The sequence below is a fragment of the Sorex fumeus genome, unplaced genomic scaffold (assembly GCF_029834395.1).
Source record: "Sorex fumeus unplaced genomic scaffold, SorFum_2.1 ptg000026l, whole genome shotgun sequence".
NCBI classification, from domain to species: Eukaryota; Metazoa; Chordata; class Mammalia; order Eulipotyphla; family Soricidae; genus Sorex; species Sorex fumeus.
Genome location: NW_026606083.1, coordinates 18514444 through 18531288, shown reverse-complemented (window position 1 = coordinate 18531288; position 16845 = coordinate 18514444). Strand labels below are relative to the sequence as shown.

General features: G+C 41.8%; 1 protein-coding gene across 2 annotated transcripts in view; it reads left to right on the top strand.

Moving 5' to 3' along the window:
- Window positions 1-16845, top strand: part of PIP4K2A (phosphatidylinositol-5-phosphate 4-kinase type 2 alpha) — a 172215-nt gene that overhangs the window by 91334 nt on the left and 64036 nt on the right. The window lies entirely within an intron of this gene.

The window sequence follows — 16845 nt, the reverse complement described above, 5'->3', positions numbered from 1 at the left end:
CCATGATTCTTGCTCTCTGGTGCCTTCTAAATGCTCATGTAGAGGATGGTGGGGCCTTGGAGGTACAAAAGAGGAGGAGTGAGTCAGAAATAACTGAAAACATTTTATTCTCCAAAACATAGCTATCATAGGGCTGATAGATAGAGATGGTGTGTTTTGAAAAATCTCCACTAGAACAATAGATTCCCAGTACTTTGAGTCACATATCATGTGTTGGAATCTAAGCCGAACTTATAATAGTCAAGTATTGTTCGTGTGCTGATTTTGTTTCCTTCAAATCTAACACTAACGAAAGATAAAATTAAATGTTATATTTGAAGTTTTGGGGGGTTTTGGTTTTCACTGGTGATCAAACCCAGGATCTTAGACATATAAGGTAAGTGTTCCACTGCTGAGCTACAGACCCATGCTAGAAGTTTCCCTTTTTTTCTTTTTTTTTGGGGGGGGGGTCTCCCCCAGCGATGCACAGGGGTTACTCCTGGCTCATGCACTCAGGAATTACTCCTGGTGGTGCTTGGGGGACCATATAGGATGCTGGGAATCGATCCTGGATCGACTGCGTGCAAGGCAAATGCCCTACCCGCTTTTGCTATTGTTCCAGCCTCAGAAATTTCCCTTTTAGGGGCCGGAGTGATGGTACAGCAGATAGGACATTTGCCTAGCATGTGGTTGACCAGGATTTGATCCCTGGCACCCCTTATCATCCCCCAAGCACCCCCAGGAGTGATTCCTGAGTGCAGAGCCAGAGTAAGCCCTGAGTATCGCTGGGTATGACCCAGAAACAACCAAAAAAATCCAAAATTTAAAAAAAAGTTTTATCTTTTAAAATAATTTTAACACTAAAATATTTTTCTTTATTAAAAATGATTTATTCCATAATGAGAGTGGTATATTTTTGGAAAATAAAAAATAGTGGAATTTTTATTTATATAGTTTTTGGATGTCATCCTGCAGGGCTCAGGGGACCATATGTGGTGTGTGACCCAATAAGACAAAAACCCAAAATAATAAAATCCCAAATATAAAGCTATTCCCATTAGTACTGGGTTCTAGTAGTTAGTTAGGCGTGTGCTTTGCTGTTTCCACAATCTCCCTGGTCCCAGTTTTGTTTTGTTTTGATTGCTCAGCCTACCTATGAGATTCTCTATATTTGGAAGTTTTCATGCTGAATAAGCATGAAGAGCTATATTTCCTAACCATTTTTCTCACATCGTCATACCTGGTCTCAGCACATTCTACCTGGTTTAGTTGGTACAACCTGAGTTGAGTTCAAGATGTTCAATTTCATTTTCCTTGAAAACTCCTGGAGCATTGGAAGGTATTGTTGTTGGTAGTTTTCACAGGTGGGCCCCAAACTCTGGCTGGAGTTAGGTCTGGTTTCAAGTGTGCAATTGTGAGTTTTTAAAGGTGGTGGTTACATTGTTTTGGTCACAAGATGACAAAACAATTGAAATGGTTCCTAACATCTGTTTCCAGAGCCCTCTCATCCCAGTGTGTTTTTTTCCTTTGGAAAAACCTTGTTTCCTCATCACCAAGTCTCACCTTTACCTTGAAAGGAAGCTTCAGGTTTGTTTATTTCTTTGCTTCTGTTTATTTCTTTGATGCTCCATATGTTATGACAGGCCCCTCTCACCCTCGAAAAGATCCCTGAAGTTGAAACACTTGTTTTATGAATGACTTACCTCTTACACTTCACAACTTCCATTAGTTATTGGGATTCTTTCGCCTTTTAAACCTATACAGAGTAGGGTATTTTGGGTTTTTGTTATTTTGGTTTTTTTGACTCTGTGGACTAATTGAGCAAACACCAGAAGCAAATTATCATGATCATCTCTACTTAATGCAACCATAAAGCAAACTTCCCAGGCTGTGCCATTTGTTCTAATCCCTCGTGTCTTCAAATATTGACCTGTTTATTTGATGTATCTGCAACCGGTATTTGCTGACAAAGGAATTCATTTGAATTTGATGCCATATTGGTTTTCATATATTTTCAGCCACTTATACTTTGGAAAACATGAGTGGTATGTGGTTTTTCGTTTTGTTTTAGTTCATTTTTTTTCTCTTCTGCTCTTAAAGGGACCTAGAAAGAAGTATCTGTACATTGATCATCAAATTGGGAGTTGATCATCAAATTGCTCCCCAATTTTGTGGAGCACTAAAATATGGTAAAGTGCTATTACCTGATGTTAAACATCTCTGGGGAAAATGATAGAGCTTTTGTCTTGAGGGTTGATTGCTCGGGTTTCAAACAACTTGCCCTTTCTCCTAGCTGCATTCTATCATCAGTAAATATGTCAAAGCCCAACCTCTCCTTTGGGAAGTGCAGTTACACCGTTTAACAAAAATGGATGGGAGTGCACATTTTCAATAGTCTTATCAGTAATTCTGGTTGGTTTAGAACTACTCTTGTAGCCAGTAACTCCCCAGTGGCCTGGCCTGATAATGTCAGCAGGGAACCCAGGAAGAACCCAGCTCGGGGAGAGTGGCTGGTGCTGCCCGCCAGTGCTTGTCCTAGAGTCCACGCCAACTGCAGCTTCCTCCTCAGGCCTCCCTTTCTCCTTTATTTTATTATTTTTTTCATTATTTTATTTTTTGCTTTTTGGGTCACACCCAGCAATGCACAGGGGTTACTCCTGGCAGTGCTCAGGGGACAATATGGGATGCTGGGAATTGAACCCGGGTCAGCTGCATGCAAGGCAAATGCCCTCCCTGCTGTGCTATCACTCCAGCCCCTTCTCCTTTAAAAAAAATTTTTTTTATTGTATAAGTTAGTTCACAATATTTGATTACATTTAATATTCAAACACCAATCCCACCACCATTACACTTTCCCACCACCAAGTTCGGGATGTTTCCATCCCAAGCCCCAATCCCTGTCCCAAAACACAAACGAAATAATGTATTTTGTATTGTCTGTTATGAAGAACTGCTGAACTGATAAAAAAGTGTTCATGTAGGAAGCAATGTGAGGATAGTTCTATTTTGGCAGGAGCCATTAGACATTCTTTGGAGATCACTAACATGTTTTTAAAGTTTGGGTGTTGTGAGCTTTGGTATATATATCTGAAGATATGTATATATGCATATATGTTTTTTATATATATATTTCCCTCTATTATTTGTTGCCTACTGTCTGAACCCCATCAAATGTGGTATGGTAATTATGTAGAATGTGTAGGGAGTGTCTTATGATGGGAGGTCCAGGAATATGTTCGTTCACTCATATGTGAAGCTCGACCTGAGCATGTGGGGAGTGGCCTTGAGCATAGCAGCAGTTGGGTTGTGGAGTTTTTCGGCTGCTGGGGCTGGGTCCCTTGGAGAGGGGAGGGCTCTCATCCGCCCCCCTCTGTGGCACCCCGAGTGGAACATCCTGACCCAGAGTCCGGAGGCATGTCTTTGGGGACTTCATGTTATGCTCCTTTTCTCCTTGTAAGCACTGAGTGTGTTGTGAGGTGAACTTCACTTTGTTGCAACTTCACCTGGCCCATGTAGGTTTGCTCCCCGGTGTTCCATAAAATTCCCCTGAGCACTGCCAGAAATAATTCTGAATGTAGAGCCAGGAATAACCCCTGAGCATTGCTGTGTGAGGCCCAACCCCCTCGCCCCCAATTTTTTTCTTAAAAAACAGATGATAGCTACACAGCTGGGCACATGTATACAGTAGTACATTGCAGCCCACGGCCATGAGGTTTGTTCTGCTGACCCCACCATGGGGCAGGGCTGCTGTGACTCCTCCAGGGGTCAGCCCTACAATCTCCAGTGCACCACTGCTTGATAGAAGGGTGGATGAGGCCTCATATCCAGTTTATCCCCCTCCCCCAAAATGGGCTTGAAACATTAGTTTCAATCATGTGGGTTTACATACACATGAGTTTTCATTCTCAGATAATGTGAATTTAGGAGATGGATAAATCTCCCAATGGACTACTACACAAGCACTTTCTCTTAAGATTTTTCTTGTCACATTTTTCTTTCTCTAAGTTACTTTCCTGTAATAGTAGCATTGTAGCACTGTAGCACTGTCCTCCCATTGTTCATCGATTTGCTGGAGAGGGCCCAGTAACGTCTCCATTGTAAGACTTATTGTTACTGTGTTTGGCATATCAAATACATCACGGGTAGCTTGCCAGGCTTTGCCGTGTGGGCGAGATACTCTCGGTAGCTTGCCGGGCTCCCCGAGAGGGGCAGAGGTAATTTAAGTAGTACCTATAACATACGAGATGTTGTGTAATGACTGTTTCATGTTCTTGGTAAGGCTTCTGGTCGACCGTAGTATTAAGCTGTGTGGTGGGGAGAGTCCAAAATTATATGTAGATTTTATTTTATTTTATTTTATTTTTTTGCTTTTGGGTCACACCCAGCGATGCACAGGGGTTACTCCTGGATCATGCACTCAGGAATTACTCCTGGAGGTACTCAGGGGACCATATGGGATGCTGGGAATCGAACCCGGGTCGGCCACATGCAAGGCAAATGCCCTACCTGCTGTGCTATTGCTCCAGCCCCAAAAATTATATGTAGATTTTAAAATACATGGGGTGGGAGGTTGGCCCCATGTTATTCAAGGGTTAGCTGTAATAAATTTTGCACAAAGCCTTCTCTGGGCTCCTTTCTCCAGCAAAGATGCTGGGGTGTCCCCTGAGGAAGGGTCCCCAGGCACCAGGGGTGATGGCCCAAAGGGTTCCCAGGTGGTAGTAGAGATTGACACTCTCCCTTCCCCGGCTCTCTGCCTACTGTCCCCGCCTCCGGAACCTGGGGGGTTTCCTCTCCAAGGATTTCATCAGCGTCCTGTGGAGTGGGGTGAGGGTGGCAGCAGGAAGACCCTTTTTGCTGCCTGAACCCCAGAGACCACTTTCTCTCCTCCGGTCCCTGTCAGCAATCTCATTTCCTCTCTGGAAGTTTCTCTGACATTTCGCCTCTTCCATTGCCCACACTCGGGATTTCTTTGTCCCAATTGTTCAGTCCACCTCTCACTTCCTCAATTGTCTATTCAAGCGAGTTTCTGAACGGGAAGGAGAGGGAAATGCTTAGTGAATTCATCACTTAAAAGGAGATTCCAGGAAAGCCACCTAAACTGAGCCTTGGTAACCTTCCTCACATTGTTCTTTCTTGTGCTCTCAAGCAGGTTCAACTCTGTTCCTTTCATGGAAAGAAAAACAAAAGTCCAGCTCGAACCCAAATCAGGAGTCTGTCCCAGAATCTAGATATAGGTGCCCCCCTTCTACCAGCCTTCATAACCCCTCCTTTCTCCTCTTACCATTTCTCTCCCCCTTCTCCTCTCTCCACTCTCTCCCCTCTCTCCTCTCTCTCCTCTCTCTGTCCTCTCTCTCCCTTCTCCCCTCTTCTCTCTCCTCTCTCCTCTTTCCTCTCGCTCCCTTCTCTCTCTCCTCTCTCTCTTCTTCTCTCTCTTTCCTCTCCCTTCTCTTTCTCTCCTCTCTCTCTTCTTTCCTCTCTCTCTGTCTTCCCTTGCTTACTTTTCCAGCTAACATGTTTCTTCTTCTTGGGGTCTGTGGATGGGACAACTTCGTACATACCAAACTCACCCATCTTTTCCAGAGCCAGCCATGCCCCACTCCCAGAGGGCTCTTAGAGTTAGGGCCTTTGACCAGTTACTGTCTGCTTTACTCTTCCCAACCTTTAGGGTCCACTAGATTTCTGGGGTCTCCTTATCGCATGATGTGTATGCAGGAAGACACCAGAAAGCAGGAACAGCTTTCCGAGGGCTGGCTGTTTGTGGAAGTCAAAGGTACTCATTTGACATGATCAAGGTTAAATTCCTGTAATGCTGGGTTTGGATGATAGTTATGCCAACCCACCCAGTTGAATTAGGCTCATAGTCGCTCGGTCTCCTCCAGTAAATAACGAATTGCAGTTGGTTGTCTTCCATCACTAGGTACCTCCACATGCTCCAAGAATTGATTGGTCTTCATGTCTGGGGAGGTTGAATCATGATGCTCTGGGTTTGAGGTTCCAAATATGTCTTTCTCCACCTGGATTCTTGCATTCCAATATTCCCATGTGTCGGCCCCCCTGCCCTGTTGGAGACAGGAAGACATGGTGACCTGCAGATCAGTATCCCTCTCCATATGCTCATGTCAATTTCTGTGGAAGACCAAGATGGTGCAGTGCCCTCAATACAGGAGATGGGGCTTCTTTTTCTACCTTTGTCTTTGCTCCACCAACATAGACACACATATGCATAAATGCATCTTTTTTCTTCTGGGATCTTTAGACTCTCTGGGAAATGATTTGGAGATTTCTTTGTGTGTGTGTGTGTGTGTGTGTGTGTGTGTGTGTGTGTATGTGTGTGTGCATGTGGTTGGGTGACGGGGGGTGGGGGGTGACAAGGACTGCCTTGAGAGTGCAGGTTGTGGAGCCCCATGAAACCCTGGAATGAGCCAAGTCATCAAAGTAATAACAGGGCCCATGTCCAATGGGATGTGTATTCTCATCCCCAATAGGTGACACTAAGAAGCCAAAGATCCTAGTCTGTATGTAAATATTCTCAAGTCTCAAGAACCAAAGTAAGTGAGTAAAGTAAAGGCCCTCCCGTTGATCATCGATTTGCTCGAGCGGGCCCAGTAACATCTCCATTGGAGACTTTGTTGTTACTGTGTCTGGCATATCGAATACTCTCAGTAGCTTGCCGGGCTCTCCGAGAGGGGCGGAGGAATCGAACTCCGGTTGGCCATGTTGGCTGCGTGCAAGGCAAACGCCCTACCCGCTGTGCTATTCTTAACCTCCTCAAACTCATTTTTTAAAATATCTATGGTCACCCCAAGAGACTTGCTCAGGATTTGGCAGAGATAAAGTGGGAAACTCAGGTCTCAGCCCATATTTCCTGCCTAGGGCCCCATTCCTATGGACAGACATTCTCCTTATAAGACCTTCCTTTCATAGGCAAAATGTCTCTTGAATTTTTAAAAAACTTTTAGTTACCTCTATAATAGCATATACGCGTGGGAGCCTTTTCAACTTGTTGGTTTACCAGAAGTGAAATTTTAACTTGACTTTATTGTTTTGGACAAAATTGGCAGTGGGCCTACCTGCCAGGAACCTCCCTTCCAAAGTCTCTGATGAATTCGCAGACATCAAGATGGTAGATTTTGCAAGGGAAAGATGGAAGAAAGATTTAAGCAAGATTTTGAATATTTCCAATAACATTTAATTTTAGTCAAGTGGTCATTAATTGGAAGATTATCTTAATGGTTCTGTTCAACAGATAAGTCCCCTTCATTAATTTGGAGTTCTGAGTTGACAGATGCAGGATGTCAGACCTTTGTACTTACATTCAGTTCTAGACTCAGTTTTATTCTCAGAATAGTCTTAGCCACCTTGTCAAAATAATGCATTTGTTTTCTAAGTAGTCCATGTTACAGAAGAAGACTATAATTAAAATCTGCATGCACTTTTCATTTTTTCTTATCTGCACAATGCAAAGGTATTGACTTTTTAAAAATGATCGTACAAAATTGAATAGTAATAGAGCAGCTGTAGAAAATTGACCTCTGGCCTCAAAACAAATCAAAATATGTTTCAAAAACACTTTTAGTTGCCTGTTTTCCCTACATCTCTGATTGATTCTAATTGCTCAGCATGCCCTTCAGCAACCTCAAGACTTGCAATTTTTTTTTTTTCCGCTTGGCAGTGGCTGGAGCAATAGCACAGTGGGTAGGGCGTTTGCCTTGCATGCGGCCAACCCAGATTCAATTCCTCCATCCCCCTCAGAGAGCCCGGCAAGCTACCGAGAGTATCCCACCTGCATGGCAGAGCCTGGCAAGCTACCCGTATTTGATATGCCAAAAAAAGTAACAACAAGTCTCACAATGGAGATGTTACTGGTACCCGCTCGAGCAAATAGATGAACAACAGAAGGGCAGTGCTACAGTGCTACCCAGTGGAAGTTATAGAAAGAGTAATGTTTTTCCAAGCAAGGGCAGCATACTGGAGTCATGGGGAATTACATTTTCCAGAATCGTAATTATTTCAGTTAATTTCATTATACGATTATAAAAATTATTTCCAAATGAAGATTAATGCTCAGGCTATTGATTTCTATAATATAGACTAAGACTTTGCACATAAAAATTACGTTATAAAAATCAGGTTAAAATTTTACATAAACCCTTCCCCCAAGTTTGCTAAGAAACTTTGCATACTTGGGGAGAGACCAGGACAGAGAACGGCAGAACTTCAGCTGTGCTCAGTCCCTCTTTCTTCAGGAATAACCCCCACAAACACAGCCCTTTTCACCTATTACTAGTTCATTTGATCCTCTGCTCATTCACTTTCTTAATTCAACAAACCCTAGGGTAAAAATAGTCAAAGTATTTGATGAAAGAAATCCTTTTTGCTTATTAACTACAGTGACCCCAAAATATACTGTGTTTTAGGATGCATTTGTATTTGGAAAGTATTTACTTTTTAGACCCCATAAGAAGGAAAATGGAGGAAGAAAATAAAGAGATTTTTAATGTTAATGGTGAACTTGTAGCACATTTTTAATTATGAAGTCACGATCCTTTTGTAGCAGCCAGAAGCAATTGAAATCCTCAGGAAGTCTAGGGAATCTGGCATGACATATTTATGATTTGATTTCCCTGAGAAATTAATTAAGGTTAAAATAGCATCCAGAACGTCATGTTGAGTTATGCATTACAGTTATTTTTCCCATTGGGTCCTCATTGTTCTTGAATCTTCTCTGCTTATCTTGGTCAGGTTTATCATTATGCAGTTTACCCACTTATTTTTATTATCAAATTATATTTTATAACGTATACTCCTATGTAAGTAGCAGGAATGTTATTGAGGAGATAAAATCAGTTCACTTTAATCTATATCTTGAGATTTTTGAGGCAGGGTAGATTGCTCTTGTAAGATAATTCCCACTCTTGCTATCTCTTTTCTTGTCCTAGTATCAATCAAATGGACGCACTGACCTGACAATAGTTTTGCCCATCAGCTTCCAGCTGCCAGCTTTTACTGGTTTTCCCCATAACTAAAAATAGAATATTCCTATTTTGTATGATTTGTAGGTTATTTTTCGTGTCTGGGTTAAAAAATATTTCAATATAAATTAAGGGTAATAGCATCATTCCCAGACCCCCCAAGGCACTTCCAAATCATAGCAAATTGAAGCCTGCTGCTGTCGGGCAGCGGCATGACCTGGCACCCAGCAGTGGAACCACCAGCTTTTGTGCTGGGTGCTTCCCGTTCCTTCTCAGTGTGGCATGATTTGTCATGAATTAGCTGTTATAATGAGATTAAGTGTCTCAGTGTCTCCTACATAGAAGAGGTTTTCTTTTCTTCCTTCTTTTCAATCTTTTTTGCCAATGCATGATTAGCCTGAGAATTAGTGTTTAAGGTGAATGCATTTGAATTCATTACGTTTCATTGGTAATGTCTCAGATTTTATGATCGTTCCTTCACTCGCCATAAATAACATATAAATTGGTGAACTTTTTTTTTAAAAAAAAGTTTCCCTATAATGGCTTTGTGGGGCCACTTCTGTATGCCTTAATTTCAGAACCATTACTAACTGAGTCTTATTTATTCCATCTCCAGTAGTTATTACCTCCATTTTGCAGTTCAGATGCAACCTCTTTCCTCAGTACTCTGCCTGTAGGAGTTACACTCACTCCAGGGAGAGGCTGTAACTCACAAAACGACCAACCATTTAGTCTTGTTAGTGGATACTTGAAAGGGAGAGAAATTTGAATATTTTGGTAAAGAGAAAATTCTGGAAGCCTCTTCTGAGTTGGGCCCTAAAGACAGTATTTTCAATGCTCTGCACTGCACTGTCCTCCCATTGTTCATTGATTTGCTCGAGCGGGCCTGGTAATGTCTCCATTGCGAGACTCGTTACTGTGTTTGGCATATCGAATACGTCACAGGGAGCTTGCCAGGCTTTGCCGTGCGGGTGAGATACTCTCGGTAGCTTGTCAGGCTCTCTGAGAGGGGCAGAGGTCCGGCCGCACACAAGGCAAATGCCCTACCGCTGTGCTATCGCTCCAGCCCATTTTCAAATGAGTACATTTTATTTTTCATTGCATTGGCCATATTTTTCATAAAGGAAAATTCCATTGCTTTAATAAATAGTTGATTTTTGTGTCCTTAATGTAAGACAGGATGAAACAGAAGACTGTGTATGGCTCATAAAGATTTCATGGAACTTGAGGACTAGTTCCTCCACCACCTCTTTTCTCAGCTAATTTTTTTGTTGTTGAAGTAACGTTCATTTATAACATATCTATAACATTTTTTACAAGTCAGGGGTGCACCATTCTTTCTCCCTTTTTTAGAAATGGCACATAATGCCCCAGGGGAATGGTATCTTTTCAGTGATACAGGTATTTCCAAGTTCATAAGACTTACTGAAGTCACAGATGATATTGTAGTAGACTGTAGCTCCTACTCAACTAAATATGTATTTTATCATTCATTCTAAACATCTACTTAATCTCTCCTCTGTAGTTTTTGGTTTGGGTGTTTATTTGCTGTTGTTTGTGTGTGCATGGCTGCACACGCGCACACATACACACACACACATACACACACACCAGGTGATAGAGGTCTAGGGGGGCTGTTTGCCGCAAGGCTGAGGATAGGGGGCTGTGGTGTGGGGAATGAACCCAGGGCCTCCGATCTGTCAGGTGTGTACTCTGCCCCTGAACCACACCCAAATCCTTACTCATTTTTTCTGTTTATTTTGTTTTGTTTTGTTTTGTTTTGCTTTGCTTTTGGGCTCACACTCAAGACACACAGGTTTTTTTATAAACTCCAAGCCATTTTTTATGAATTAAAAAATTATTTGTGTTTTGTAATGCATAGTTATTCCTTCGCCATAAGTTTGTGCCACCAAAATTGTGAGTGCAAATAGTTTTGTTTCTGCACATGGACAGTATAGTGTGTGTGGGTGTGTTTAAGTTTATGTCATATGTAAATATCTATAACGACAGACAGAATAAAAGTATATTGCTACATTAAAAGTATTGAGGGTGTGATTCAAATGGTAGAGCACAGGAAAGCCCTGGGTTCGATCCCCAGAACCACCAGGTATAGGCCCCCAGGCAACTAAGGGAATAATCTTAGCCCCAAATAATGCTTGATGTGGCACATTTATCATAAAATCCTGACAGTATAGATAAAAATGTAAGCTCTTGAATAGTTTTGCTACATTTTCATCATGGGTCATACAGAAGGGTTGAGCTAGATAGAATGCCAAACTAATGAAGTTTTCTCAAATGGAAGACTCAGAAGCCCAAGAAGTTTTTCCTGAACTCTGAGAAGTAACAGCCAATAAATAGCCTTCTGTGGAATACAGAAATTAACACTTAGGACTAGCTTAACCTCGACTAGGAGGCTAATTCATGGTCATTATTCATCAGCTCATGAGTGTGAATCAAAAATTAGGATATATCTGGATTGACCTGGATTGTGATGACAAGGTTAAAAGGAGAGCAAACGGAGAGCACCAGGCCAGAAGTTAAAGGGTCTCTTCACTACCAGGTAGTGTGTGAGTAATACGTTCTGATAAAACTGATGAGTGCTGAACCCCACATACAATTTTTTTAAATAAGGTAAGGTAAAGGTAAAGGCCCTCCTGTTGATCGTCGATTTGCTCGAGCGGGCCCAGTAACATCTCCATTGGAGACTTTGTTGTTACTGTGTCTGGCATATCAAATACTCTCGGTAGCTTGCCGGGCTCTCCGAGAGGGGCAGAGGAATCGAACTCGGGTCGGCCATGTTGGCCGGTTGTAAGGCGAACGCCCTACCGCTGTGCTATCGCTCCAGCAGAGAAAAATTAATATACAGACTCCTGGCAGATGGTTGAGCATACTGCGCATTAATTCAAAGCCATTTTTAAGGGTTTGTTTTTAGGTCATTAAATCTAGCCATTTTATCTGACCAGTTCACCAAATAAAGCAAATGGCCAAGGAGGCAGGTGAGATAAGACACAAACAGTGAGAGCATGAGGACCATCCCAGCGTCCACCTAGATGGTGCTGCGTTACTTGCAAGGACTCTGTGTTTGTGGGGAAGGTGGATATTCTCAGAGTTGTATACAAATGGATTTGAAAATTAGAATGTTGTTGTCTCAGCTTGTCTTAAGGTTTGAAATGTGTCCAGTGGCCAACATACTGTAACTATAATTATATATATGCATATATAATGAATAGCAAATAAATGACATCCAGTATGTTGTCTAAAAATCTCTCTAGTTTTTATTTGAAATATCAATGAAGGTCTGTTGAAATCTTCCTTTATAATGACATGCTTTCCTTTTTTCTTTAGGAGATAAGAATTTTTTCTTTCTAATTTATTAGATATTTATAAAAATATAGATCCTGGGCTGGAGAGATAGTACAGCAGGGAGGGTGCTTGCTTGCACACAGCTTCACCCCAGTTCAATCCTCAGCACCACATATAATCCCCTGAGCTCAGCAGGAGTGATGATCCCTGGGCACAGAGCCTGAGAACTGGCAGGTGTGGCCCCAAAACAAAAAAACAAAAAAATTAGATTAAAAAATAATATATATATTCAGTCTTCTGGCTAAATCAGTCTTCCATCATCACACACCGACCCTCTTTATCCTTGATACTGCTTTTATCTCAACATTAGTTCATTTATCATATTAATAAAAGAAGCTAGCTTTCTTTTCAGTAGTTTTGAGAAGTACTAAATGTATACATTTTAGTTCTTTAACTGTCAGCCTGTTGAGCCTTTTCAACATATGAGTCACTTGCATTTAGTTTATCGGTTTTTTTTTGAGGGGTAGGGCCACATTCAGCATTGCTCAGGAGCTTCTCCCAAGTCAGTGCTCCCAGCAGTGCTTAGGGCACCATGTGGTAATGAGGATTAAACCAGAACTTTCATTTAAAAAGCGTATGTTCCAGACCTCTGAACCATCTCCCAACCCCATTTTCTTGGAGTTTTTAACTACCATCCAGCGTATGCCCATTGCAGTTGATTATAAATAAAGCTTTATCTCTAACATGTGTTTTCTATTTGTCCCACTTTTGCGGTACTCGTCTTTTTTTTTTTTTTGCTTTCTTTTATTAAAGCATTGAGTTTTATTTGAGTTGTTTCCCTCTCTTCTAGTAGTTTGAAAGTTGTATACACTGTTTCTGTTCTTTAAATATTTGCTCTTGAAATTTTATCATAAGTGAAGTTTCCCTAAACGATTTTTGAACAAGTCTCCTTTGACCATCTGCTTCCTGATTTTCATGCCATTGCTAGCAAGCGTTTACTTCTGTCTTTTCAATCCCAGGAACTAAATTTTATTACTTGAGGTTGGTGATGTTTGCTTATGTGTATCCTCGTATTTACTTATTTTGTTTGCTTATAATTCTTTTCCATATCCCAGACCGTCCACACATAACATTTGCTATTGTGTTTTTAAACTATATCCTTATAGTGTAAACAATATCCGCCTAAAGCTTGTTCATTCCTTTCGTGAGTCTGTTGTAGATTTGTTTCACAGTTTTTGTTTATGTGGAAAAGCTTTTGTTTTGCTTTCATATTTTGAGAGGTAGTTTTGACGGTTTACATTCCTTGTGTGTTTTCACCAAAGCCAAGCAGTCCACTGCATTCTGGCCCCACCTAGGGAGACCATATCTGCTCCCATGAGTTAATGCTCCCCATTTCTGGTGCCAACACCAGTCCAGATTATTGCTTGACAGTAAATTGGAGGTTACCACAGCATCTTTCTTGGGTTTGGTGAATTTGGGGCTAGGGCAATTCACAGGACTTATATCCATTTACGAGTTCATCATGGAGGAGGAGATGAACGTTGTGGGAGTGAGGCATAGAAGGGTGAGTTCTACTTCTCTAGAACTAGGCAGAACTTCTGGGCAACTAACCCAAAACCTTCCTAACCTAAAAGCTCAGCAGCTTTAGTTGCTTAAGAGTTTTGTTTGACTTGAAGTTTTGATGCCATAATCGAGCCCAGGGCCTCACACATGCAAAGTAAATTCTCAACAGCTGGGCCACATCCCAGCACCTGACCCCGCCAGATGGGTGGGTGAGACTGAAGGTTGCGGCCCTCAAATAATGTGGTGACTTGCCTCATTCCAGCCTATGTAAGGATCCCATTTTAAGTCACCTCAATAGGATAAACTTGGAGAGTCAAAATTAAAGCTTCTTCTGAAACACAAATAACATTGCTTTCATACTGAAAATTCTAAGGGTTTTAGAAGATTTGTCCCGGGGACCTGGTCACTGTCACTGTCACTGTCCTCCCGTTCATCGATTTGCTCGAGCGGGCCCAGTAACATTGTGAGACTTGTTACTGTGTTTGGCATATCAGATATGTCATGGGTAGCTTGCCAGGCTTTGCCATGTGGGCGAGATACTCTCAGTAGCATGCCGGGCTCTCCGAGAGGGGTGGAGAAATCGAACTCTGTTTGGCCATGTTGGCTGCATGCAAGGGGACCTGGTAATGACTAAATATATTTCTTACAGCAACAGGCTCTGGTTTTGTGGTTGAGACATTGTCAATCAGACTTTCTTTCTTTTGTGTGTTCTGTCTTTTCTCTTGGACACCTTTTCTTCTCTTTGCTTTGGATATTCTTCAGTTTCATTGCAACGTCTAGGTGTAGATATCTTATTACTTTACTTTGTTTAGATTCTTAGTCATTATACCTTCAACTGTTGCCTTCTCTCTATTCTTTCTTTTCCTTTAAGATTCTAATCTCACATTCCCTGTTGTAACTATTCTTTCTCTCACTTTTTAAAATTATCTTCTATTATATTACATTCCTATTCTCTCTTCAAGTAACTTCCTCAGACTTCCACTTCAGTATACCATTTATCTAATTGGCTGCATAAACCCTGGGATGGAGGCATTTTGTCTTTAGTTTAACGATTGAATTTTGTAGGCCAGAAGATAGTACAGGGATTTAGATTCTTTTTTTAAAAAAAATTTTATTAGTGAAACACCATGAAGTACAGTTGTAGACTTACAAATTTTTGTGCTTGGATTTCAATTATACAATAATCAAATACCCATACCTCCACTAGTGCCCATTTTCCACCACCACAGGTCCCAGTATCCCTCCCACCCCCCATTCCCCCCACCCATCCTGCCTCTGTGGCAGGGCATTCTCTTTTGTTCTCTCTCTCCTTTTGGTTGTTGTGGTTTGCAAAAGAGGCATTGAGTGGATTTAGATTCTTGGCTGGAGCGATAGCACAGCGGGTAGGGCGTCTGCCTTGCACGCAGCCAACATGGCCGACCTGAGTTCGATTCCTCCACCCCTCTCGGAGAGCCCGGCAAGCTACCGAGAGTATTCGATATGCCAGACACAGTAACAACAAAGTCTCCAATGGAGACGTTACTGGGCCCACTTGAGCAAATCGATGATCAACGGGAGGGCCTTTACTTTACTTTGCTTGCAGCCAACTCTGGTTTGATCGCTGGTACTGCTTGTGGTCTTCTGAGTACCACAAAGAGTGATCCCCAAACATAGCTAGGAGGTAGCCTAAGCACAACCAGGTGTAACCCTCCCCCCCCACACACACACAGACACACATACGTGCGCACACACACACACAAAGTATAATAACAACCAACCTTTTCAAGTTGTTTTCCTATTTTAAAGTTTAGTCAATCATTTTCAAATCCAGTTGGTCATTGTCAACGTCTCATAGTCCACTTCTGTGAGTTCATCTTTTTTTTTTTAATTTATATTAGTAAAACACCATGAGGTACAGTTGTAGACTTACAAATTTTTGTGCTTGGGTTTTGATTATACAATGATCGAGTACCCATCCCTCCACCAGTGCCCATTCTCCACCACCAGTGATCCCAGTATCCCTCCCACCCCCCATCCCTCTCATCACACCCTGTCTCTGTGGCAGGGCATTCCCTTTTGTTCTCTCTCTCCTTTTGGGTGCTGTGGTTTGCAAAAGAGGCATTGAGTGGCAATCATGTTCGATCTATAGTCTACTTTCAGCATGCATCTTTTAATTCTTTATGTATTTGACAGTTTTTGCTTTCTTTATTCAGTTGTTCTAATAGTGGGTATCTTGAAAATAATCACCAGGGGCTGAAGTGATAGTACAGAGGGTAGGGCGTTTGCCTTTCATGTGGCCAACCCAGGTTTGATTCCCAGCATCCTATATGGTCCCCTGACCACTACCAGGAGTAATTCCTGAGTGTAAAGCCAGGAGTAATCCATGTGCATCACCGGGTGTGACCCAAAAAGAAAAAAAAATAATCACCATTTTTTGTTTCTGCTGATGCCTATTCATGTGATTTTTGTGAGCCCGCATTTGGTTGATGTTTATCTGTGGGCATCTAGGAAGCCTGCATCATCCAATTGGCTGCATAAACCCTGGGTTATTTTTAGTTTAGTTCTTTTAGTTTTAGTTCTTCATTTTTTCCCTCCAGACACAATTTGTATTTATGTCCAGCAGATTGAGAGCTCCCTCCACCTCCACCTGGGGTCCTGGTTTAATAGGATGCCTTTGGTTCGGTTCTTCCGTTTTCCTTTGACCCAACAGCGTGTTGAAGTTGGCGGCTTTCTTCGAAGAAATCCCTCCTTACGGTCTTCTGTGATGATCCTCCCCACCACTCCATTGTGAATTAAATTCACTTTCGGGGAAGGACAATATTTTGAAGAGTTCTCCTTTTTTCCATGAATATCTATTTTAAAACTGTGCTTTATGAATGAAATAAAAGAGACAATGGCCAATAAAAACAAACCCTTAGATTTTTGACCACAGACTCAATGTTATGGTTGTGTTAACCCGAGGGCCCAAGGTCTCACGGGCTAATTTCAATATGAAAAATTGAAAAACACCCATTCTCGGATGACATTTTCTTTTGGAAAATTCCTGCCC